Raw genomic sequence first — 18,201 nt, 5'->3', positions numbered from 1 at the left:
AATATCTGATTCACGTAGATGGGCCATAACTTCCGCTACTACTTTAGTAAACACCCGGGGAGCGACTGCCACCCCAAAAGGGAGGGCCGCATATTGGAAATGTTGAACTGACCCATTTAACTGAACCGCCACTCTGAGGAAACGCTGATGAGCTGCATGAATGGGTATATGGTAGTAGGCATCTTTTAAATCTAAGACACAAAAACAGAACACAGTATGACAAACGTGCATAAATACTCTGCTGTAAAACATATGTAACTGTAAGTAGCAAGTGCTAGTAAAAGATGTTAACAAAACCAGGGTATTTTGTTGATACGTTTTTTTGCAAAAAAATGTACGCTAAGCCACTCCGTCGCGTCAAGGCATACCCTTCTCGGAGCAGTCCTATCTAATATATTTAAAAACCTGAACATGTGAATAATACCTTCATGAGCAGGGTTCAGAAAGGTGCCCAGCGAGCCCATACCGGGCAGCACCTTTCTGAACCCTGCTCATGAAGGCATTCATCCCTTCTGCCCTGATCCCTGGACGGCCTTCTATGGAAATATCCTTTCCTGGTAAAGGAACGTCTATAAGAAGGGTTCAGCAGACTGGCGAACTTCTTTTTATTATCCCCGGCTTTCTCTAAAAGTTCATCCAGGACGGGGCCAAACAGATATTCCCCCTCACACGGAATGGAGCAGAGTCGTGACCTGGCCTGGATATCTCCTGGCCAACATTTTAACCAGAGAGCCCTTCGAGCTGCGTTAGATAGACCCACGGTCCTAGCCGCCATCCTCGAAGAGTCTGCTGAAGCATCAGCTAAAAAAGCAGCAGCACTTTGGATGATCGGTAGAGTTTTTCGAATGGTTGCTCTTGAGGCTCCGTCCTTCAGTTGGGAATCCAGTTGATCTAGCCAGACCATCATGGATCTGGCCGTACATGTGGCAGCTATCACTGGTCATAGAGCGCCTGCTGACATCTCCCATGTTCCCTTTAGAAAATAATCCGCTTTTTTATCGAGCGGGTCTTTTAAGGAGGCCATGTCATCGAAAGGTATGGAGCATTTTTTGGAGGCTTTGGCTACTGCCGCGTCCAGCTTAGGGGCCTTATCCCATCTGTTTTCCACTGGGTCATCAAACGGGTACCTCCGCTTGAAGGCAGGTGGCAAGGAGCCCCTTTTTTCAGGTCTCTTCCATTCCCTATCTATCAGGCTCTGGACCTTATCATTTAATGGAAAAGGCCGGGGAATCTGAGGAGTCACCGTTCCTAGGGGCGGCCGAGGACTCCGACCCTGAGAAATTAAATTCTCTCCCCCTAGAAGAATCCCCTTTTGATAGGGCCTTCATCTCTGTCCTGATTATCTCCCTCAGGCTTGTGGTAAAGTTTGGCATTTCTTCCGCTACCTGTATGGACGGGGGAGAGTGTAAGGGCCTGTCAATCTACCCCTGGGCCACGTCCCCTTCCACCCCTACCGTTTGTCGCACACATGGCTGACATAACTTTTTAGGGTGGCCGTCTGGCAAGGGGCAACTACAGAGGGCACATTCCCTGTGCTTCTGTTTTCCCGTAGCTTTCTTCCCCTGCAAAAAAAATAAGGGAACACTGCATTAGGGTACATTCACGGAGATCTCTTTCCCATGCAGATGAGGCAGGTACCGGATCACGGAGGGGGGCAGGAGGGTCCTTTAGTCTGGAGGAACTTCTGTGGCTCTGTTCGCTCGTTCGTTTCTGTTTCTTCTGCTGGCCACTCGCATGAGGCTTTACCGTGGCCTGTTTCTGTGGGCGCTCCTGCACCTCGTCCAGCTGCTCTATGGGGGCTTCTGTCATATCCATTGCTGGGCCTTCAGAAGCACCCCAGCAGCGTCACCTCCTGCCTTTTAAGGCCTCCCAGTGTCCGGGTCAGCAGGGTTCTGGCGCGGCACCTCCCACCCGGGACCCACCCCGCGACCTCCCCCCGTATGCTCCGGCCCCCTCTCCCCACCCCGGGCGCTGCACGCCACCCCGGACAGCCACGCACATGCACGCACACTGTAAAGCCAGCCGGCACCCGACTTCCGGTTTCGGCTTTCCAGGCCCCGCCCCTTCTGCCGCGTCACTTCCACCGCTCGTCTGAGACCGCGGGAGCGCGCGGAAAGGAGCCGGCACGGCCCCTGCTCAGGCATGCCTGCAGCTCCCACATGCGCCGCCCTGCGCCCGCTGACCAGGCGCAACCACCGGCCCGGATGGAAGAGAGACCAGACCCCGGGGGGTATACATACCTCCTGGTGCCGGCACTCTGGAGGCAGCTGTCCACCGGACCCTCTGCTCCACTTGCTCCAACCACTGCCATGGCGACCTACCTGGCCCCACCGTGGCGCTTCCAGGGACCCCGAGCTTGACCGAGGTAGGAGATCCCCCCGCTACCTGGGTCGGTCAGCCGGCCTGGGAATCCCTCGATGACTCCATGACGGACCATCTGAAGGAAGTCCTGTCCTCTAGGAACAGGAAACCAACTGATGCGTGGGAGAGGTGCCGCCCTTTTGTATCTGTAGGTTTCCTGTTTCTAAAGGGAGGATCCCCTCTCAGGTGGTGCTGTCATGGACGACCAAATAAAATGAAGACACCCACTAACTACTGAGTAGGTATAATCCAACATGGATCAGTTTTACTGCTCTGACATATACAGCTCTGGCAAAAAATAAGAGACCACTTTCAAATGTTCAGTTTGTCTGATTTTTCTCTTTATAGATATATTTTTGAGTAAAATGTCAATTGTTCTTTTAGTCTATAAACTTCTGACAACATGTCTCCGAATTTCCAAGCAATAAATTTTGCTTTTTTTTCTGACAAAGAAAAATGGTCAAAATTAAAAAAAAAAGACCTCAAATAATGCAAAGAAAACAAGTTCATAATCATTTAGAATCAACAATACTAATGTTTTAACTCAGGAAGAGTTCAGAAATTAATATTTTGTGGAATAACCATGATTTTTAAAAACAGCTTTCATGGTTCTTGGCATATTTTCCACCAGTCTTTCACACTGCTTCTGGAGCAAAAATTTAAGCAGTTCTTCTTTGCTTGATGGCTTGTGACTATCCATCATCCTCTTGATTACATTCCAGAGGTTTTCAATGGGGTTCAGGTCTCGAGAATGGGCTGCCCATGACAGGGTTTTGATGTGGTGGTCTCTTAATTTTTGCCAGAGCTGTACATTGGTAGATAAGCTACAAAGTTTGCAAATAAATTGTTCATCCGTCTTGAAAATTTGAGGACCGGATAAAGGATTACGTAAGCTGATGGTAAATGGAGGTGTTCTTTGGGACTTATTGGCACATTTCTCTGCACATTTCACTTCTAAAGAAGTGATACATGTTAGCAATGCAACTTATATTTCACCAGACCTCATGAAGCAAGTAAGTAATGTAGGGGTGTTTTCTACAGAAGATAAAAGCAGATTGCTTCTACGTAAATGCCTCCTTCTACTAGACATTTCCAAATTGTTCCTCAGTCCGTATGCTGTTTTTGGCTCCTGACTGTCATTTGTAATTTCAAGATTTCAAACATTCTATATGTAATTATGCCAAAGTAAGACAGATTTAATCCAAGCTACTAATTTGCAAGAAAGAATGTCAAATCTTATCACTGTCATGCAGATCTTTGTACCTTCAGTAGCACTCACACATATTTGTATCATTTTTTACTTAGATCCAACAGTATAAAAGAGTCAATGCGTTAGGACAGTATTTAGAACAATAACAGTTTTGCATGATATACTCATTTTCTATACATGTCCAGATAGATTCACATAGAGAGCAAAACTCAAAGTTCTCATGCAAGGACTCATTCTAGTAGCTTTCACTTTATCTCAGTGGTTGATGGCGACCTAGATGACATACGTACTCAACATGCCTGGGGTAATGCAAGGAAAAAATGGAAGGAACGGAGCTGGATCTGGCTTTATAAATATGGATTTTTATATGCAGTCTGTGAGTTTGGGAGCTGATAGCATTGAGTTTCCGCAAACTGTTGAACTGAGTCTTATAACATGTTGCTAAATGGGATGAGGAGGAAATATGTGGAAGAGTAAGAAACATTTAAAGACATCCAAAACCAACTCAGTATTATGTGTCTGCCAAGGTTAGCATGATAAAGGGTTATATAGATGTGTGGGGTGGTTATAGCCTATAGGTGTAAGGTTGGGATAGTTTTGTCCTGGCAGTAAAAGGCTAATAATCAGTAAAAATGATAAATAATGATATGCTGTAGACAGATTTAAAGTCTAAATAGTGTAGGTTTCTGCAAAATGGTTATGGCCACTCGAAAAGTAGTTATGGTCAAACAGTGGACAAGCTGAGAAAATAAAGACAGAGCAAAGACAGGTAAAGTTAGGTCAATAGTAAGACCACTCTTGTAAGGGAGAGAATGAGTTTTGTGATAGAAAGATTATTTGTTCCATGAGATATTAAATGAGCTTTCCCAGACTCAAAACACATCACCTAGTGGATATAGGACTGAACATCATATTGGGTAAGTATTTGACAAGTATCCTGATACGTATCTCATTGTTTGGCATCCCACCACAGGGGTTTCCATCTGTCATCAAAATGGGGGTCCTACGATCATAATAGAACCAAGCGTCACTGTGGCATTCACTCTGTCATGGCATTTAAGGTTTAGAAGCCATTAACAAAGATCCCCTTCCTGCATTAGTGTATTAGGACTCCCACTCTTGTTATCAACTCTGTGCAATAGTTTTCTAAGCATGCTACAGGATCTGTACATAGGTCAGAGTGAGTAAGGGAGCTGACCTCATCATCACTTATTGCAGATCCAGTGTCTGTACATAGGTGTTACTTTTCATTGTAATCCTGCCTGTGATTATAGTGAGATGACTACTGGTAACTGATCTCTATAGACTAGAAAATGTCAGCCTGTTGCAAGACTTAAACTGCATTTACACTGAAAGATTATCAGGAATGAATGTTTTTTAGTTCGCTCGTTTCACGAGAATGTTTACCTATCAGCAGTGGTTTCCTGCTGCTGGTTGGTCCATGTGAAGACCTCCTAGTATTCAATGTAAAAAATGCAAAACGTCAAGATTTTTTATATAAATAGTTGAAAATTCTTAACATTTTTAACTTTAAAACTTGATATAAATAATGGGCTATTTAGAGGAGAAGTCCTGTGATGTTCAAATCATCAGTTGGTTAGACTTGAGAAAGTCTCATAACATCACAAGATAAAGTTCAGGAATGTAATGGCTGTGCCGGTAGACGTCGATTTGATTTTGGATCACAGGGTTGTAAGACAATCAAGAAATTTAATGCAAAGCCGCTTACAAAATGGAAAGATCTTTCTGTTTGAACTAAGAGTCAACGGTTGTGCTAAAGTCATAATTATTGAATACGGATGCATCTACTCCTTTAATGCCCATTTTCCATTCACTGTAGAGTATCATCTGTTACATCTTACATTGTATGCTGATAATTCTGACAAAATTGCAGCTGTTGTCACCAAAGGTCTACTGTATGTCTGAACTCTCAGAATAGCCAGACAGATGGCGTACTGAGCATATGCATCCTTTTCACTTTGTAGAGCAATTACAGTGAGCATTTGGGTCACGGATAAGATAATATCCCATGAGGATGCTCAGTACAGCCCGAGAAGCAGAAGCAGCCCTGTCACAATTACTGTAATTAAACATCTCTACGTCAGATCAAATAAATGTTTTAAACCAATAAAGTTTAATGTAAAAATACTTGTCATAAATGATAGAGCTTCGAAATGCTGATGGGAATGGTGGTTCCAGTAATATTACAGATTAAAAACAAAAAACTATTTTGGATTTGCTATATTTACCATATGTTTTTGCTTGTTCTATAGGACATCTGTCTCTGTTTTAATCATTTTTTTCTAAAAGTATCTATTCAGTACAGAAAAAGAGCACGGAACACAATACACAAGGAAAACAAGAATTGAGAACGCAAACAATAGAAAATAAGGAGTATCACCTGTCACTGAGCTCACAGTTATAGCCAATGTTAGTTATGGGGTAAGTGCCATTTCATGCTTTTTGTTCAATTGATCAGTAAATTTTAATTTGCAGGAATAAATCTAAGGCTTTTTGCACATCATATTATTTTGTACAATCTTCTGAGTTGCACTGAATCATAATACATTTCTATAGGGCCTGAGTATTTCTTTTTGAATATATCAGATTGCATACAAATAAGAATAATGAGAATATGGTGATTTGATCATGTTAGTCCATTATGCCATGTTTTTTCATAGTCCGTCTGAAACTGTCATTACCGGTGAAGCACCCCCCACTCGCCCCCTCCAATTCTTGATGAGGCCTGGCATGTCTTCTAAGTGTCTTAGTCCAAAAGATTAATTCTGTTGTCTTGAAATGTATTGCTTCATCTAGGAAGAAAATCTTCTTTGCACATTACAATAGAAGTTGAAAGTTAATTTCCTTCTTGCGGAGGAAGCAGTAAAATAACTGGTGCCTGTACTATGAATGGTACTGGAAGAATTCTATACCTATCTTTTAATAAAAGGCTAATACTTTCTTAAACCCTTCACTACCTGCGCCGTACTAGTACGGCGCAGGTCACTTCTCTCCCTTTGATGTGGGCTCCGGCGGTGAGCCCTCATCTTTCCCGGCTCGTCAGCTGTTTTAAATCATCGCAGGTGGAATCACGATTAACCCTTTAAATGCCGCTGTTAAACACTGACAGCGGCATTTAACACGCGCTTCCGGCCATCGGGCCAGAAATCTGCCCACTAGTGACCTCCATCACATGATCAAGGGTCACCGGTGGGTTGGCATGACAAGAGGTCTCCCAGAGACCTCTATGGTTGTCACTGCTGGCTTGCTGTGAGCGCCGCCGGTGATCAGTGCTCATAGCAAGTGAGGTATTCTGCTACATACAGGAGAACTGATCATCGCCTCTATGTAGCAGAGCCAATCGGATTTACACAGCTTCTAGTCTTCCATGGAGACTATTAAAGCATGCCAAAAGTTTTTTTAAAAAAAAGTTTTTAAAAATCTCAAAAAATTTTAAAAATATAAAAGTTCAAATCACCCCCTTTGGTCCCATTCAAAATAACACAATTAAAAAATCAAGCATACACATATTTGGTATCGCCACGTTCAGAATCGCCCAATCTATCCATAAATAAAAAGGATTAACCTGATGGTTAGACAGCGTAGCTAAAAAAAAAAGTCAAAATGCCAGACTTAAATTTTTTTGGTCACTGCAACATTGCATTAAAATGCAATAACGGGCGATCCAAAGATCGTACCAACACCAAAATGGTATCAATAAAAATGTCAGCTCGGCGCAGAAAATATAAGCCCTCTCTCAACCCGAGATCACAAAAAATGGATACGCTACAGGTCTTGGAAAATGACGCAATTCTTTTTAACAAACTTTAGATATTTTTTTCACCACTTATATAAAAAAGAACCAAGACATGTTTGGTGTCTATGAACTCGAAATGACCTGGAGAATCATAATGGCAGGTCAGTTTTAGCATTTGGTGACCATGGTAGAAAAAAAATCCAAAAAACTGTTGCGAAATTGTACTTTTTTGAAATTTCACCGCACTTAGAATTTTTTTCCCATTTTTGGGTGCACGATATGGTAAAAACAATGATTTTGTTCAAAAGTTCAACTTGTCCTGCAAAAAACAAGCCCTAATATGGCCATGTTGACGGAAAAATAAAAAAGTTATGGCTCTGGGAAGAAGGGGAGCAAAAAACAGAAAGACAAAAATGAAAAAGGGCAAGGTCTCTAAGGGGTTAAGGACCACACCAAAGGTGGGAGAATATTGACATATCAAAATGGGAGCACACTATGAGGGCAGTAACTAACAGGATACATATGTAGAAGTGAGCTACCTGATGAAGGCAAATGGCAAAACGCGCATCAGAGTGAACACCATACTACCTGGGAGCACACTCACATCTGCATATGTATCCTGCTGGTTACTGTCCTCCGCTATATGTAATATCCTATATCATTACAATGTTCTTTTTATGTGCTAGCACTTAAACAGATGATTACAGCCATATCTAGTGAACATTGTATCTGTACTGTGGAATTGCTTGGCTGCTTCTCTACCTTGATTTATTTACCAACTATGCAATTATGTATGTTGACAATGATTGTGCGTCCCCGTGTTGGTATGTCAATTTTCTCCCCACCTCTGGTTTTGGTCCCTAATAAAGTATTAGCTTTTTATCGGATACATTACAAATCCCATGGTCAGTTTCCTTCAAGGTGACATTATAGTATAACTTTTAACTTGTTAAATCCTAGAAAAAAAATCCCCTGTACTATCAAATACTGTGTCACTCATTATATTGTGCCAGCAAGACCAATTTTGTCTTCTCTGCTGGCTGTGCAATTTGAACCCGCATTAAACAAAAACAATTTCATCATTGTTTCTTAAGTCTTGCTTTTACAGGATTCATTCATTCTTATTTTGTCCCCCATAGGGGACTTGAGACTGTGATTATCTGAGTACTTACATTATATACCACAATACCATAGTATTGCAGTGTATACAATAAATAACTGTCTCATATGAAGAAATACAGCACCACAACCACCATCAGTAGAGGAATGCAGCATCAGAGTCACCATCAGTACTGGAAAAACAACACCAGAAACACCATCAGTATATAAATACAGCACCAGAACCAACAACAGAACATGAAAACAGCTCCAGAACATTCATCAGTACATGAAAACATCACCAGAGCCATAATCAGTACAGAAATACAAAATCATCTGGAGCACCATCAGTACCAAAGTACAGAATCAGAACCATCATCATTACATGAATTCAGCATCAGAACCACCATAAGTATACAGATATACTGCCTACACTCATAATTAGCACATGAAAACATCACCTGAAATCAAAATCAGTACATGAACGAAACACCAGCCCCAACATCAGTACATGAATACAGCACCAGAACACCATCAGTATATAGATACGTCACCAAACCACCATCTGTACATGAAAACATCAGTACATGAATACATTACTAGAACCACTATCAATTCATAAATACATCACCATAACCCACTTCAGTATATAAATTCATGACCAAAATCAACACAAGGAAACATCAATACATTAACAGTACAATCATCAGTAAATGAATACAGCACCAGGTAAATTCTAACATACAATTTTTGTAATGAAAAATAAAATTATGACTGTTAGTTTTTGATCGTTCTCTAATTTTTCTACTTAGGTTTGCTAATCAATATCTGGATATTTGTTCTTGCCTGCTTTTGATACCACATAAGAACTCTACTTTTTAAAGTATTGAGTATTGCCGCAGGAAGTGACCGACGAGGAATGGTCCAGGAGCTTCTCGCGCGATCAGCGATAACCAGCGGGGGAGCCGGTCGGAGGTAAGTATCAGACACAGCGATATCGCTAGCAATATCGCTGCAACGTCACAAAATCGGTGACTTTACAGCGATATTGCTAGCGATATCGCAGTGTGTAACGGGGGCTTTAGGGTATATTGCTCAACTCTTTCTCACTAGACTCATTTGTTCATCAGAAGAACTACCACTCTTTTCACCAATGTATCCTTCTCAGACATTCTTCATCCAAAACCCTGAGGATGGCCCAACCTATGTTCCTCAACTTATGTGATGGAGTGTTTAAGGAAATGCACAGGACTCTTCTCAAGCCTTCTGAAGTCATCAGGCATGGGTCTTTGTGAATTCAGGGTAGACCTACTTGGTGTGGCCTCCAGTCACTGGCACAATGCCTTAAGGTTTACAGTTGGTCAGCTTTGTTACCTATACTGCAGCAATGGCATAAAGTGAGACTAGGGACTTTTTTTTTTACAGTGGTGGAGGAATACAGTGCGGAAGGATACCTACCTTCCGTCATTGTATTCCTGGAGCAGGTAGAGAACGGTAGCATCAGCTGATGCTGCTTTTCTCCACGCAAGATGGACGTGGGACCCTCGTGGACTTCTGCGGATCGGGGTAAGTATATTGGTGTTTTTTTATTTTGATATTTATTCCTCAGGCGACAATGGCTTCGGGGATCAAAGTGACAAGTGACGGTGAGTATGTACTCTATGTTATATGTACTGTATGTCTATATGTATGTATTGTATGTAGTATATATGTATGTTGCATGCATGTAGTATATATGCAGTATATATGTAGTATACATGTTGCATTCATGTGGTATATACAGTATGTAGTATGTATGTAGCATGTATGTAGTATGTAGCATGTATGTAGTATGTATGTTGCATGTATGTAGCATGTAGTGTGTATGTATGTAGCATGTATGTAGTATGTATGTTGCATGTATGTAGTATGTATGTTGCATGTATGTAGCATGTAGTGTGTATGTATGTAGCATGTATGTAGTATGTATGTTGCATGTATGTAGCATGTAGTGTGTATGTTGCATGTATGTAGTATGTATGTTACATGTAGTATATATAGTATATATGTAGTATGCATGTTACATGCATGTAGTATATATGTTGTATGTATGTTGCATGCATGTAGTATATATGTATTATGTATGTAGTATGTATGTAGCATGTATGTAGTATGTATGTTACATGTAGCATGTATGTAGCATGTATGTAGCATGTAATTTTTTTTTTTTTTTTTTTTTTTTTTTACATTCAACACATTAGCCGGATGATGGGACTACTACTGTCCCCTCATTGGCTAATGTGTCAATCACTGTCATGGTAGCAGGCATCGCCCGATGGGACTTGTAGTCCCATCGGACGATGCCTGCACAGACCCCCGGAGCCTGCACAGACCACCGGCAGGCCAACACAGCCCCCCGGCAGGCCGGCACAGACCACTGGAGCCTGCACAGACCACCGGCAGGCCGGCACAGCCCCCCGGCAGGCCGGCACAGACCACCGGAGCCTGCACAGACCACCGGCAGGCCGGCACAGCCCCCCGGCAGGCCGGCACAGACCACCGGAGCCTGCACAGACCACCGGCAGGCCGGTACAGACCCCCGGACAGTCGGCACAGCCCCCCCGAAGGCCCGAACTGACGGCGCATCATGATGCGCACAGACAGCGCATCATGATGACGTCATTTCGGCAGCCAATCATAGCCACAAAAGTGGCTCATTGCATTTTGGACTTCCGATTCCGGTATCCGATACGAAAAAAGTATCGGTACTCGGTATCGGAATTCCGATACGTCAAATATCGGCCGATACCCGATACTTGCGGTATCGGAAAGCTCAACACTACATATGAGGAATGTGTCGTCTCTATGCCCATGCATTCTCTCACAGTTAGGGAAAGGGTAAGCTTCCCATTTGATATGGCTCTGAAGGTCATACTTTCTTGTAACCATGATGCATAGTTAAAGCAGGAGACAGGCACCACCACCAAGCCTCCAAAATTCAAACAATAAAATATGAATATAAGTAAAATATAGCAGTATAATATTTGCAGTGTAAAATATGCATACACAGGAATCACTTTCCTTTCCTAAGGTGGAGCATTTTTTCTCCACTCCATAAATGACAGTCTAGTCAGCTGATAAGAAAGGGACATTTTAATGACAGCTTCTGGTGTGATTAAGGTCATTTAGTCACCCACGGCTATATGATGGATTTACAGTGTATAGTGAGGGGGAGACAATATATGTATAATGTTTAAAATATAGGAGTGAGGACCTTGCCATCTCAAGATTAGGAAATGCATGTTTTTTTCCTTTGACTCTTCACTGCTAAAGAAAAATTGAAAACAAAGCATGTGGAAAATAGAAAAGGCAATGAAGTGCGGGAAAAACACATCATGTTCTATTAAAAAGGTTAAGTTCAGCACAATGCCATTCCAGTATAGATAGGATGTTTTGAAAACACAAATTAGAATGATGGCAAATCATGTCCCAGATTTGCTGACTGAATCCCATTGACACAACTGAGAAGGAAAAGAGCCAAGTTAAGAAGAATGCAACAATTCTAAGAATAAATATTAGCTTTATTGTAAAAATTTAAATAAGATAAAAATAATTTATTAATTACTTAGCAATTTTGTGTTTCAGACATACTTTTTGGTAACATTTGTCTTTCCATTGTAGCTCCATATACTGCCTGGAACGTTTCTGCACCAAGAGTGGCGTTTTAGTTCAAAACTGAATGTTGAGACTCATATATACATAGTGTGTCCATTTTAGAACATGATCAGATATCAAAGTCAAACATCAGAATAATGTCAATTTGAGGCTAAATACCCTATCTGAGAAATGACTTTGACATCTGAATCTGACATCTGACTTTGAGAACATACACTGATATGTGACTTTGATAACTGACCTTGACATCTGAATTTGACATGTGGTTTTGATATCTGACTTTGACATCTGAGTTTGACTCTGACATCTTACATTGATATCTGACTAGTTAAAAAAAAAAATCACAGTCGGCTACTGGAACTTGAACCCAAAATTCTACGTCTATAAGCCAGCACACTTACCATTGAGCTATCCACTCAGTCAAAGAAACATGGGCATTCTATTTGGTGATATGATTTCTAGTGCAAGAATGTGTCTGAAACTCATTTACACAGACCTCCTCTAAACCAAATTCAATTGTTTGACTCTGATATCTGACATCAGACATAAGAATTAAAATCACAAAGACTTTCAGACACCCTGAGTATTTGCATGGTTAATGTTTTATGCAAAGAAAACTACCAGCCAGCATTACTTGAGTTTATGGCAAAAGGGTAAAGCTCCTGCCTCATCGACTGGAGCTTCTGAGTTTGTAAACCCAGTAGAAGAGAAATTAAACTTTGCTTTTTAGAATTATGCTGACTAGCACACAAACTCCAGTGATGCATGAGTTTGATATCTGACTGTCTTCACACAACAGAATAAGAATCACAATGACTTTTAGACACCCTGAATATTTTCATGGATAATCACATATGCCAAGAAAAACTAATAGCTAGCAACAGTAATTGGGGAGGGTGCCTTTTATACAATATGCCTCCCAGCTATTGACTTTAAGAGCAGGGGAGTGTGCGCACTAGGCATGCCACCGGAAGTCCATTGCAGTGTCGGAAATGAACGTTACAAGACCAGATACAGAAAGTTGGCCCCCTCAAAGTATGATTGCCCATACCATTCCCCACACAGTATGATCCACCCACAACAGTATGATCATTGAAGGGTCCCCAACACTATATGATGGCTCCCATATCTCCCCAAATAGTAGGATGGCCCCTACTGCCCCCAAAATGTATGACCACATACACAGAATAATGACACCCATGCAGTATGATCCCCTGAAGCTCCTTTCATACAAAATGCTAACTCTCACAGTATGAACTCAAAAGACCCCGACACGTTATGTTTAATACCCCAAACAGTATGATGGCCCCCCACAGCCCCACTATACATGGCAGGATGGTACCCAACACAGTATGATTCCACACTGCCCTCAAACACAGAATAACTCCCATAGTATGCTCCCCACAGCCCCCCAAACAATACGATCACCTCCACACAGTACAATGGCCCCCACAGCCCACTTACACAGTATGATGACCCAAAACACAGAATGATAACCCCCACAGTATGATCCCTTATATCCTCCAACACATGATGATCTTTTGTATATAGTGTGTCCCCAAATGCATAGTAATGAATTTTACAGTATGATCTCTACAGTCTCCAATCAGATAATGATGGGCCCACATATTCCCCCAATAAGTGAATGGCAAAAACACAAACTCTACTTATCTCACTCCCATTCCACCAGTGCACTACTTCAGTCTTTGCTCTGCACATCGAGGTTCCAGAGCAGGCACTATCTAATGACGTCATCATGCCTGCTGTGCTGAGACACTCAGTCACACAGGGGTGTATAGTGGAAGATGGAGTGATTGCATGGTGGAACTTAGGATGCTGATAGTTGTGAAATCAAGATGTGGAACAGAGGTGGGGAGGCATGTTTCCAGCCATTTTGCTGTGCCGGTCCATGTGCCATATAAGAACAGCTAAAGGGATGGATGTGGCCTGCCGGCCATAGTTTGCCCGGATCTCCTCTAATACAAACCACATTACACTCATATTTTTCCCAAGACCTCTTGGCTTTATGGGGATACTGATACTCATGGAGGTGGCACCAGACCTTAATGTGTAATCCTCTTTAAAGCCAGTAAGTCAGGGGGTCCATGTGCCATATAAGAACAGCCAAAGGGATGGATGTGGCCTGCCGGCCATAGTTTGCCTGGATCTCCTCTAATACAAACCACATTACACTCATATTTTTCCCAAGACCTCTTGGCTTTATGGGGATACTCATGGAGGTGGCACCAGACCTTAATGTGTAATCCTCCTTAAAGCCAGTAAGTCAGGGGGAGAACACATGTAAGTATGAAATATTATAGTAGAAAAAGACAGCAGGATGGCACGCACCATTCTCTTGAAATGATTCACTTTATTTCATATTGACAAAACACAGGCATCGGCACGGGAGAGATGTAAAAAGACGGACAACAGCCGTTTCGTGCACAATGCATTTCAACATGTAAGTATGAGCAAGCAAACTGTACAGGGCTCATTGCTCAAACCAAGCAATTCCTAATACTCGCATGCTCGTTTCCAGTAACGAGTATAATGGGAGTCAATGTGAAAGTCAAGCGTTTTTTTTCTGGCAGAGCCTACAGAGAGGTCTGGAAGGCAGGAAAACGTTCAAATGGATGAGAAAAGTGCTGAATGGAAGGAGAATAGCATGGGAAAGACCACTGGAATTATCTCTGCCTCCCAGGCTGCTGAGAACAATGGTGTCACACTTTTAGTCCACTTTAAGGAGTGACAATAAAACATTCCTAACCGGTGAGAAATTGCATTTTACAGGGAAAAAAAATGTTAAGAAACACTTTTTCCTGTATAATGATTTGTATATGAGGCAAAATTTTAAAAGGATGTAAAAAATATATATATAATTTAAGAAAATCAAATTTCATTTTTTTATTAAAAAGTAGGAATTTTCAGTTTCAGTTATGATGGAAGAAAGAACTGCCAAAAAATAGGGACTCAGAGGGACTCAGTTACACCCTGTATTAGACACAGTGGAGGGCCTCATACATATTCTCTTCAAATTGTCATGTATTAGTACTGCTAGACTCATATAGGCTATATACTTTTGAGGGTTATATACCAAGGAAATGTACTCCAGACCATGGAATAGTCTATAAGAAATGAGAAAAGCGAGCTCACCACTTGGAAGACTCCACGCAAGGAAACCTGCAGTGCTGCAGTATGTGGAACATGCAAAAATTGGAAGAAATCCAGCTTGTCTGTCTTCAGTAAAAATAAGATTCTTTTTTGGTAATCCCTAAAAGTCACAACAGTGTTTATTGGGTTTAAGAAAATGTGCAAATTGAGCACATGCGTTTTGAATTGTAATAATAATACCACTTCTATTGGCAGGAAAAATGTAGCTGCAAAACCATGCGTTTTTGTTGCGTTTTTTTACACATTTTTGATTGATTTGAGTCAGGGAAAAATGTACAGAGAGTTGACGTGCTGCAGATTATTTTCTGCACCAAATCTGCAAGTCAAAAATAATCAAGGTGTGCATGACACTTGAAGTTTCTAATTCACTTTGCTGGCATCAGGTTTTAAACAGCAAACAAAAAGACAGAAACACTTACCTGCCCAGGTCTATGAACAAATGCACTGCAGGGTGCAGCCAGCCCATAAAGCAAGATGTTAGCAACACAGGTGAAAAATACCAGATTAACAGGCACTCTCCACCTACCCATTTCTGGAGGGGTTGACTGCCCAGTATACAATTGCACAATAAAGGCCCGCATAGGGTGCTGTTCACACAAGTGAACTGCATGGTGTCTGGTTCACAGCCTATTAGTCACGCCCCTACTATTCGACTAGGCGGGCTGGCCAGCACACCCTCAATGCATCCCAGTGTGAATACCCCTCATACGAGACCAAACGTGTCTGGGCTCGGCTGCACCCCGAAAAATGTAGTGCAAAAAGTACACAATTAATGAGGTATTAGCTGATATTTTGGCCAGGGAGGTTGGCTACAGGCCCATGAAGCTTACATTAAATGAATAAAATGTGCAACTGTAGTCACAGGAACATAAAACTGCTTGGAGATGGTCTTATAACTTTTACCTTTAACATGTTTGTCTATAATTTTCTTTCTAATCTTCTGATACAACTCTTTCCTTCGCTTCCTCTGGTCCATGTTGAGTGTAATACAAACCATGTCACCAAACAGCACAGTGAGTATCTATAGCCCTCTATACAAGGCCACTCACTGATTCAAAGATTGTAGACACCTGTGATGCTAATTAGTGGACACACCTTGAATTGACATGTCCATTTTGTCACATTATTTTCAGGGGTACCATCATTTCTGTCCAAACCTATTTCATGAGATTTATTTTTTTTAAAATTCTGTGGAAGCAAGGTGGAAAAGCAGTGTCTGACTTTCATTTTATCATTTTCATACTATTTTAGAATTTTGGATGACTAGAGGAGGAAGACCTGTGAAGACTCAGACGTCAAGGTTAGATTTCAGAAAGGCAGATTTTAAGGGATTCAGAAAGAGAATTTGCGGCATCTAATGGCTGGATATCCTTAAAGACAAAAATGTCCAGGAAGGATGGGAAATCTTGAAAAATGAAATCCTCAAAGCACAATTGTTAACAATTCCGAAAAGAGGGAAGAATAGGAAGCATTTAAGGAAACCAGGATGGATGAACACAGAGCTTAAGCACATGCTAAAAAGGAAGAAAAAAATGTTTATAAAATGGAAAGAGGGAGGCATATCTAAAGAAGAATATAATGCTGTCTGCAGAACCTGCAGGGCACAAATCAGATTCGCTAAAGCTGACAATGAATTGAGGCTTGCAAGAGATGTCAAAAGCAATAATAAAGGATTTTGGGGATATGTCAAAGGTAAAAGAAAAGTCAAAGATGCTATAGGATTTTTACAGGATGAAAATGATGAAATGGTAAGACAGGATGTTGAGAAGGCCGAACTTTTAAATTCCTATTTTGCATCTGTTTTCTCTCAGAAAGGAAATGTAACATCAACTGTTCTTCACTGTCCTATTAAGGGAATAGAAGAATCCAGGATATCTATAAACAGAAAGATAGTGAGGAAACACTTAGCTAACCTAAATGAATTCAAGTCTCCAGGTCCAGATGAATTACACCCCAGAGTACTGAAGGAGATGGCAGAAGAAATTTTTGAACCACTCTCCATAATCTTTGAAAATTCTTGGAGAACAGGAGAAGTCCCAGAAGACTGGAGAAGAGCAAATGTTGTTCCTATCTTCAAAAAGGGGAAGAAGGTGGACCCAGGCAACTATAGGCCGGTGAATCTGACTTCTATACCAGGAAAGATCTTTGAACAAATTATTAAACAACATGTATGTCAGTACCTGGATAAGAATGAAGTGATTAAACAGAGTCAGCATGGGCTTGTAACTAATAAGTCATGTCAGACTAACTTAATTTCCTTCTATGACGGAATCACTGATTGGTTGGATCAAGGAAATGCTGTAGATATAGTATATCTTGACTTCAGCAAAGCATTTGACAAAGTATCTCATACAATCCTTATTGAAAAAATGACTAAGTATGGAATGGATAAGGCAACTGTTAGGTGGATTCATAACTGGCTTATTGATCGGACCCAAAGAGTGGTCATAAATGACTGCACATCCAGTTGGAAGAATGTCTCAAGTGGGGTAACACAGGGCTCTGTCCTGGGCCCTGTATTGTTCAACATCTTTATCAACAATTTAGATGAAGGAATTGAGGGTAAACTGATTAAATTTGCTGATGACACAAAGCTAGGAGGGATAGCTAATACTAGAGAAGAGAGAGAGAGGATTCAAAAAGATATAAATAAACTGGAGCAGTGGGCAGCAACTAACAGAATGGTTTTTAACAGGGAAAAATGCAAAGTACTACATCTGGGCAATAAAAATGAAAAAAGCATATACAGAATGGGAGGAATAGGGCTAAGCGACAGCACATGTGAAAAAGACTTGGGTATACTAATAGATCACAGACTGAATATGAGTCAACAGTGTGATGCAGCAGCAAAAAAGGCAAATGCAATTCTAGGATGTATTAAGAGAAGCATACAGTCTAGATCACGTGAAGTCATTATTTCCCTCTACTCCTCTTTGGTCAGACCTCATAT

General features: G+C 41.3%; 1 long non-coding RNA gene across 1 annotated transcript in view; it reads right to left on the bottom strand.

The window, feature by feature from the left end:
* The window catches only part of LOC141063221 (uncharacterized), a 72,253-nt gene extending 55,993 nt beyond the window's left edge, over positions 1-16,260 (bottom strand). The window contains exon 1 of the long non-coding RNA XR_012224845.1: positions 16,155-16,260. This is a non-coding gene — a long non-coding RNA (uncharacterized lncRNA). The remainder of the gene's footprint in view (positions 1-16,154) is intronic.
* Positions 16,261-18,201: the final 1,941 nt, after the last annotated feature.

The sequence above is a fragment of the Dendrobates tinctorius genome, unplaced genomic scaffold, assembly GCF_039654945.1.
Source record: "Dendrobates tinctorius isolate UK_male_01 unplaced genomic scaffold, ASM3965494v1 ptg000246l, whole genome shotgun sequence".
Classification (NCBI taxonomy): domain Eukaryota; kingdom Metazoa; phylum Chordata; class Amphibia; order Anura; family Dendrobatidae; genus Dendrobates; species Dendrobates tinctorius.
The sequence above is the reverse complement of the archived record's forward strand: the minus strand, read 5'-3'. Positions and strand labels throughout refer to the sequence as shown.